Source organism: Epargyreus clarus, unplaced genomic scaffold (genome assembly GCF_041222505.1).
Source record: "Epargyreus clarus isolate Ecla_fem2 unplaced genomic scaffold, WU_Ecla_fem_2.2 ptg000009l, whole genome shotgun sequence".
Lineage (NCBI taxonomy): Eukaryota > Metazoa > Arthropoda > Insecta > Lepidoptera > Hesperiidae > Epargyreus > Epargyreus clarus.
The window spans coordinates 2,696,574-2,705,713 of NW_027332217.1; the positions used below are offsets into that span (position 1 = coordinate 2,696,574).

Genomic DNA, 9,140 nt, shown 5'->3' on the forward strand with positions numbered 1-9,140 from the left:
AAGTACAAAACGAAGATTGTATCAATTTTCACCCCTTGACGTCGACCCGTGCATGCCATGATGCGTCGTCGTGTCATGAATTTACGACAAACATTGTATATTTTCACGAAACAATATCGCTTTGCGGCACGATGTCGCTATGTGTCACGATACGTCGTCGTGTCGTAAAAAGGCATGTGTTTTAGCCCTAAGAACAAGTCTGAAAAGATGTTTCGAATTTTAACTACATAGTTAATCTGCATATTTTCTAGCTAATCTTAAGCCTAGTTAATGTGTATGCTAACGTATTCTACAATCTAACGGTAACATACACAAAATACAATAAGTGTCGTGAGGTTTAGCAACTGTCACCGCATTATAAAATAATAATAAGTTTGTTTCCAAGGAAACAAGTGTTTAGGCAAAGGAGATGTTTCATTTTCGGCCATCTCATGTACATTATAACTAAAAAACACGAATAATTTGTATAATTGAAGAAAAATACACATATATTTTGATAACCTAAAGTATTCGTGTTTAAAAATATTTAATATAAGCAATCCTCATTGAAATATTAAATATGGCGGAATACTGTCAATGTAAAGTTTTCAAAACTGTCGATGTCGGGAACCTATGTGTACCCCACACATAGGTTACTATACTCTTTGGATGTCGGTAATTCTGTATTTCGCTGTTTTTGTCGTAAAGTTATTGTTACCTTAGTACTTTACAACCTGGCTTTTGTTTTGGGTATCCCATCATTATTTCTAAATTTAATTAATTATTTATAATAACAAAACCACCTTTTAAATAGTATCTGGTTTTATAGATGTAAATGACATGTCAAATTAAAAAAGAAGAAGTTGTCAATTTGATATGCGTAAAAGTGGATATATACATATTATAATAGTGGACTCCAATGTAAACGTTGAATAAATATGTAGGTACTGATGAGAAGATTCCATTTTAATCCTGAATATGTTTCTGCTCTGTGCTGCTTACGATTATGGAGTGATTCTACCTTACTTGTTTACCCAGATTATGTTTTATGGACTCTTGTGATTTTCGTGCGATCGCTGTGGATTGTGTTGACAAGGATTCAATATCATCAGGTAAAATATACATCAGTTGTTGTATTAATCGTGAAATAATCGTAAATAATTTTAAACTAGAGAAGCTAATCTTTTTAAATTTCTCTTTTTTAGATAATTACATTAGCAAGACAAGGACATTGGGATGACAAAATAATCAGTTATTATTGCAACTGCATCGTTGGGCAACGAACCGTACTCGTAGGTAGTTGCGCTCACATTATGCCCATTGTTTGATGTTTAGGCTGAGCTCGTCACAGGATGAAAATATTGATAAGGGAAGATATTTAAAATGAATAAATAATGTATCTAAGTGAAGAGTAAGTAAAATATGATCAAATGTGTACTTAAAGTTGTTTTATTTACACACTTAAATGTTTTAACTAAAATAAATTGGTATAAAAGTACATATTTTGGTATGTTTGTTTTAAGTCAAGATTTATGAAAGTAAATATAATTAATGTTTATCAAATATAGGCCTTGTTTCTCAATACACACAATACAATGTTTATATATCTACGCCCATTCGCGTAAAAAATATATTAAAAAGTATATAATGTATATAGTAAGTTAAAATAGAATGACGGATGACATTATTACGGTAATCACTACCGCCATGATGTTTTTCCACTGTTGTGTTGCAAGTTTAAGTGTAAATTATTGTTTTTTAACAATTAAACGAACATGATTTGAAGAAAATTAACCCCCTTCTTTGCAAGTTTTCTTAATTTTTAATATAGTGTACAAAAGGTGGCCGGGAGCCCATACATTTTGAAACATCTCTTTTCGGCCTTATTGAGCATAAATAAATGTCTATGAAAATATTTTTTATATGTAAGCACATAAAAAATTACAATGTTCACAATAGAAAATCCCTAATAACTTCTAAACGGATTACCCTAATTTACACAATTCCTTTTGCCCTATCCGTTTTAGACATAAACCTACCAAATGGCATTAAAGACAAACCAATATATATACGAACAGAAAGTTATGTTTTCAACTTACGTAATATTAGGTACGTAACATTTCAACGCAATATTACAAAAATTTAGTTAAGTTCGTTTCAAATGACCGTGCCTCCAGATAAATCGAGCTTAGATATCCACTTTATAACATATTCTTGCCATGATCACCAAAAATATCAGCTCCTAGTGGCTTGATAATTGATAGCTATAAAAAAACGAAAATCCACAGTTTAACGTTGAATTTAAACAACCGTCCATTGCACAATTAGGGTATTTTTTTTGCTCCATTGCTTGTACAAAACAGTTACAAACGCGTGTCAGAAATGAACTGACAGTCGCGCACGTATGCGCTCGAGTCCCCCCGAGATAACGAGTCGGTAAGTGGTGTCTACGTGTGCGTTACTCCAGCCCACTTTGTATGAAGATTAACTTCTGTTAGTTTTTATTTTGTGTTAGTACCTACCCGGAAAAAACGTGGAAATTATTATAAGAAACCTTTCTAATATAAATAATTTTAAGTATGAATTTGTTAGCGGTGAGTAAACTTACTGAAAAAGGATTTACTGTTAATTTCTTGAAAAACGGTTGCACTATTAGTAACTCTATGGATATTATTATCGCAACTGGCCACAACGTAAATGGTATATATACAATTTGTCAAATCACCGATATGTAATTTGACAATGTCAAATAAATATTGGCATAGAAGACTAGCCCATATTAATCCGGAATATATGCGAATTTTAAAGAATATTATGACTGGTCTTGATAATGTGAACATTACCGACGGATATGACGACTAGTAAGAAACCATTTCCAAACCTCTGAACGCGAACGAACGATATACTGGAGATCGTACATACAGATTTATGTAGTCCCATGGAAGCTAGTTCACTCAACGGTTCAAGGTACATGTTATTATTTATCGACTATTATTCTCGAATGACACGATGAATGTTTATTTTCTAAAACATAAGAGTGAGTCTTTAAGAAATTTCAAAAATATAAAGTGTTGAAAAAGGAACTAGCAAGTCGAACAAATGTATGAGATCAGATGGTGGGCCGACATTTTGTAATAGAGCTTTCAATATTTTCTTATCAACAAATGGAATTCTACATTAGAAGGCGATACTGTATACCCCTAAACAAATTGTTGTGGTTGAAACAGCTAACAGAACTATTATTGTATATGCGAGAAGTCTAAAACGAATGTTATCATTATTAAATAAATATTTCATTTCATTTCAGAAGTCTATTATAAATTGAAACTAATTTGAGCAAGAGCAGTAAATACTGTGGTTTATATCAAAAACCGGAGTCCGACGAAGTCAGTGAAAGATTACCAATGATTTTTGTCGGATATTCAGAAGAAAGTAAGGGATGTCGATTATTTAATACGAAGACACGTTAAATCCCAATAAATAAATAAATAAATCACAATCAGTAGAGATGTTTTTTAGAAGATGTTTTTCCTGAGGATAACGGGCATAATTTCAGTTGTCAAAATAGTAACTTTTTTAGATTTAATTTATTGTCATGTTCGAATGAAAGTGATGATGAATGGCAAGATTATTTACATAACTACAAAGACTACCTAAACAATTTAATTGCCTTTAAAGAATCTGTTGTTGAGATTCAACTAGTGGAAGGTACCGGAAAGGAAAAGAGTAGAAATATCTACAAAAAGGAATGAGATGCCATCAAAAACAATGCTTGTAAAAAGATCCAAGTCTCGCCATTCAATTCTTCTACCGTAAAAAGTCTTGAGATCTATGTAATACCAAGCCGGTAATGTATGCAGTCCCTACTTAAGGGACCTTCTGTCTTAAGGTATTATCTCACTATCTAACCTAACAACATCTCATGGGACCATACCAATTTTAAAAATATTTTATGTTCTAAATAAATTGACGTGGCAATCGTACTTGTGTGATGCGATATGATAAGATGAAAACACAATGTGACTTGCAGTACGATTGCCACGTTAATTTATTTAGAACATAAAAGATTTTTAAAATTGGTATGGTCCCATGAGATGTTGTTAGGTTAGATAGTGAGATAATACCTTAAGACAGAAGGTCCCTTAAGTAGGGACTGCATACATTACCGGCTTGGTATTACATAGATCTCAAGACTTTTTACGGTAGAAGAATTGAATGGCGAGACTTGGATCTTTTTACAAGCATTGTTTTTGATGGCATATCTTTTTCTAGAACAAAAATAAAGTACCAAACTCTTAACACAAGTGCAATTGACCCGCAAAACCGACCGCCATAGCGTTCTCTGAATAAAAATTTCGAGTTTCTTTGAAATTTTCATAAAAGGCCCGGCTTATTTCATATTCTTTATACAGTAGCGAGTGCGTTCGGATGCAAGTGCACGGTATAATGCACTCTTGGCAAAGTTATTTTGCTCTACCATCGAGAATATTATGCGCTGTACGACGCTTAACATATTCCGGGTTTTAAGAAATTTTACTATATTTTTTATAATATAGGAGTAGCAGACGAGCATGCAGTCCACTTGATGGTAGATGGCTACTGCCACCCATGGACATCTGTAATAAGCCCCAGATAGGATTAGGTATTCCTACCTGAGATCGGCCACAGATGCGCCGCTACCCCTGAGGACTAAGCTGGAACGCCTCGGAAAAGTTTGTCTCCCTTACCACACCCTTCAAAACGGAAAACAGCAGCGCCTAACACTGCTGTTATTAGGCAGAAATAGGTGTGGCGGTGCCGCCGCCGGAGTCGAACCACAAAAGATTCTACCACCTTCAATATACCTAAGTGCAGTATATAAATGTATATATAAAATGCTAAAACAATTAGTGAAATAAATATTGCGGAAATCTTCTGAAAGTTCTCACAAATGTGCGCGTGAACTCTAAATGTCTGGATTTGGCCAGCTAACCTTTATTTTTAACCGACTTCAAAAAGGAGGAGGTTATCAATTCGGCCGGTATCTTTTTTTTTTTTTTTTTTTTTTTTTTTTATGTATGTACAGCAATTACTCCGCCGTTAGTGGACCGATTTTAATAATTCTTTTTTTATTGTGTAGAGACGAGCTGCGAATTGGTCCCATTTAAATATGGTTAGGATCCATCGATTGGTTCTGGAGAAAAAGAGGGGAACTCCTCCACCCATGTAAATATAACAGCCATAACTTCGCCGTTTATGAACCTATTTTAATGCCTTTAATTTCGTGTGTGGACAATTGCTACAAGTTGGTCCCATTTAAATATGATGAGGATCAGAGTGGGTTCTGGAGGCAAAATATGTAACTCCTCAACTGATGGGTATAATTGAGTTTTGTTTGAAGATATTTGGTGTAGGTTCTAATGAAATTGAAAAACCAGTTTATCTTTGACTATTTAAGGGTCTGATAATGTGGCTCGGAGTCAAAATATGTAACTCCTCAACCGATGGGAATAATGGAGTTGTGTTTGAAGATATTTGATGTACGTTCTAATGAAATTACAAAGCCAGTTCATCATTGACTATTTAAGGGTCTGCTAATGTGGCTCGGAGACAAAATATGTAACTCCTCAACCGATGGGAATAATTGAGTTGTGTTTGAAGATATTTGGTGTAGGTTCTAATGAAATTGAAAAACCAGTTTATCTTTGACTATTTAAGGGTCTGATAATGTGGCTCGGAGTCAAAATATGTAACTCCTCAACCGATGGGAATAATTGACTTGTGTTTGAAGATATTTGGTGTAGGTTCTAATGAAATTGCGAGGCCAGTTTATCATTGACTATTTGAGGATCTGATAATGTGGCTCGGAGACAAAATATGTAACTCCTCAACCAATGGGAATAATTGAGTTGTGTTTGAAGATATTTGCTGTAGGTTCTAATGAAATTGCAAAGCCAGTTCATCATTGACTATTTAGTTAGGTTAGGTTGGAACATATAAGACAATATAAAACTAAGCGAGCAGGGCGCGGCAGCGCCCTGCGAGCGGGCGGTTCCAATCAATGTAAATTCAGACCTTACCTTAATTCGTGATCTCGTTTATACAATTTTATATTGTATTAATATAAATGTTATTATGTCATCACTAAAAAGGGTGAAAAAAAATTTTTAACAAAAAATACAACCGACTTCTATGTCACTACAAAGTAAAAAATAATTCAAATAAATGTTGGTTTAGTACATATTTCTGAAGTCGGCGCTCAATATATTTCGTTGGATAACGATGTCAACAGCGTATCTAATATGAGCGTATCAATATATTTCGTTGGATAACGATGTCAACAGCGTATCTAATATGAGCGCCGACTTCAGAAATATGTACTAAACCAACATTTATTTGAATTATTTTTTACTTTGTAGTGACATAGAAGTCGGTTGTATTTTTTGTTAAAAATTTTTTAAGTTAATGTCTAGTAATACAAGAAAATAGTACTAGTAGAATAAACCGTTTAAATTACCTCTTGATAAGCCTAAATTTTCCCAAAAGATCCACTTCACTGCATCTAACGCGTACTGAATAATGAGTAGCAAAGTTTTTCCCATTGACTTTGTAACGAACGGGGTGAACGTGAAGGTTGCGAAGATTTTGACTTAATAAGTGAGAGAGTTTCATTGAGTTTGGTACCGGAAGGGATTTTTTAAGTGTAAGAGAACCGAAAATAAAAGTAAAAATAAAAAAGGAAAATAACTTAAAAACTTATGGCTTAATAATTAAGTTTTTATCTAAAACTAGCGGACCCGGCAAACTTTGTACCGCCTCAAAATCTATTTATCAAATATATTTCATATAAAAAAAATATGTTACTCGCCTATGTTACTCGTAGATAATGATGGTTTCAAATGGTGAAAGAATTTTTAAAATCGGTCCAGTAGTTTTTGAGCCTATTCATTACAACCAAACAAATAAACAAAGTTTTCCTCTTTATAATATTAGTGTAGACAAATTTAATAAAATACAACAATTAATTTTATACGAGTATATTAAGATTTCATCCATTAAGTAAATAAAGGTGATTTATGAACATACAATAATGAATTTCATTTTCAATTTTAGTAAATCTTTTTAGAAATGAAAATTTATTGTTTTAATTGCCAATTTTATGGCGAAGGAAACAATTATCTTTGGGTTTATCTGCATTCCTGGTAGTTATTTATGCACTTAAAATCTAATAACTATGATAACTAGCATAGCTTCGTGGACTACAACTTAACAGTTTAAATTAAAAATAATATTTTTTTACATTTAGAATCTAAGAGAAGACAGTGCTTGGCTATAGAACAGGATGTGGTGATATGACAAACGGTTCACGTTATAATTATTTAGCAGTAGTCCCATTATTCGCTTGGAATCCAACGAAAATTGTTCATAATAATTGGCCAAGTGCAAGTCGAACTCGGAGGGCTCCGTACTAACATTTTCATGTTTTTATTTTTTTATTTTTAGTATTTATTATTATAGCAGTCACTGAAATAAATACATTGTTAAAATTTGAATTGCCTATCTATTACGGTTAAATAGATAAAGCGAAAATCGTCGAGAGTTAGCGGTTTCTTGTAAGGCAACCCCCATTTATTATCAATTTATTTTTTATTTGTTGTTATAGCGGCCACCGTCATACATCCTATTTCGAAATTTCAAACGTCTATCAGTTGTAAGTGTCAGAGATAGAGCCCTGTGACAGATGGACAGACGGCGAAGTCTTAGTAATAGGGGTCCGTTTTTACCCTACGGAACCCTAAATAATAGTAATCTCCCTATTAGGAGAGAAGTAGATGATGGTATCAATCTATAATAGGCGTGGGGTTAATTCTATCGGTCCACGAAACGTATAAAGTCAATTACAAGTACAGAAGGATTTTGTTAACTCCCGAACTGGGAGTAAAGCATTGAACCGAAGTTACAGAATGGGTCGGAGGTATTCAGCCCAACGTAACTTAACTCGGCTTAAGGTGCTTGTTTGAGGGAGAACGAGGAGCGAGAGACGAGTTTATGTATGTATATTTGACGAACGAATACTTATTATAAGTTACCATGATTATCTAACCATGGTTTTTTTTTATAATAAGCATGTCGTTCACGATAACTAAGTGATAAAATATTTAAATTTTTGTGCTAGTTTCGATTTTTCGATAATGATGTACCTATCTACATGGTATCCACGTCACAGAGTAACTTAATGAATGATTTATATATTTTCTGAAGTCTTTTAAAGTGATTTATTTATTCGCAGTTATGCAAGAAACTGCAAAATTTTGACGAGACTTAGATAATGAGTACCTAACGTACTGTACACTGTGTTGCAAGAGAGCATACAATGTAATTTGCGACAACACGGAATAGTCAGCACACAAATCGTTTTTGAAACAATTTCACATTATTTTCCTGTGGTTTTTTTAAAGTTTGATTCGTCTTTGATACTTGATAAATTTCTATGAAAATAACAGTGGAGATATATAAATAACATTCAAAGTTGTTTAGAAAGTCCAAGCTGTTAAAGATGGTAGAATCCTTTGTGTTAATAACAGCAGTGCTAAGCGCTGCTGTGTTCTGGTTTCAAGGGTGTGGTAAGAGTGACATACTATTCCGTGGCATTCCAATTTAGTCCTTTGCGCATCAGTGGCCGACCTGAAGTATGAATATTTAATCCTATCTGGGTTTGATTACAGATGTCCATGGAGCGGCACTAACCACTTACCATCAGGTCGACTGCATGCTCATCTGCTACATGAGTAGCAGAATATATGAATATTATAAAAAAAAACGTATACACGTTTATCGCTTCCCACTTTCAGTGCGACACATCACTCAGTCACGTACATTTTAGTGGTTTTTTGTTGATTCGAACTGGAACTTTTCAAGTAAAGTGCGCGCTAACTTCTTAACGAAGTTTGTAACGAATTTCGGCTTACTCCCAACCGCCTTTGTTTGCAGCAGAAGTTGGTATTTCTTTACAATTGTCACAATACCTTCACGGGCTTATTTACACACTATATTGGAAAAAGTTTTAGATTGGATACGTTGTAATAAATTGTTAGTTATACAAATCTAAACTTATTGACCTATATTTTTGATAGGTGAGGTAAAGTAGAGGATTTTTATAAAACTGAAGTATCAATTTAGCA

General features: G+C 33.6%; 1 long non-coding RNA gene across 1 annotated transcript; it reads left to right on the forward strand.

Annotated features, from left to right (window-relative positions):
- The first annotated feature begins 784 nt into the window (after nucleotides 1-784).
- Nucleotides 785-1,416, forward strand: LOC140744637 (uncharacterized). The gene is made up of 2 exons (XR_012102565.1): nucleotides 785-1,091; nucleotides 1,185-1,416. It is a non-coding gene; the product is annotated as an uncharacterized LOC140744637 (long non-coding RNA).
- Nucleotides 1,417-9,140: the final 7,724 nt, after the last annotated feature.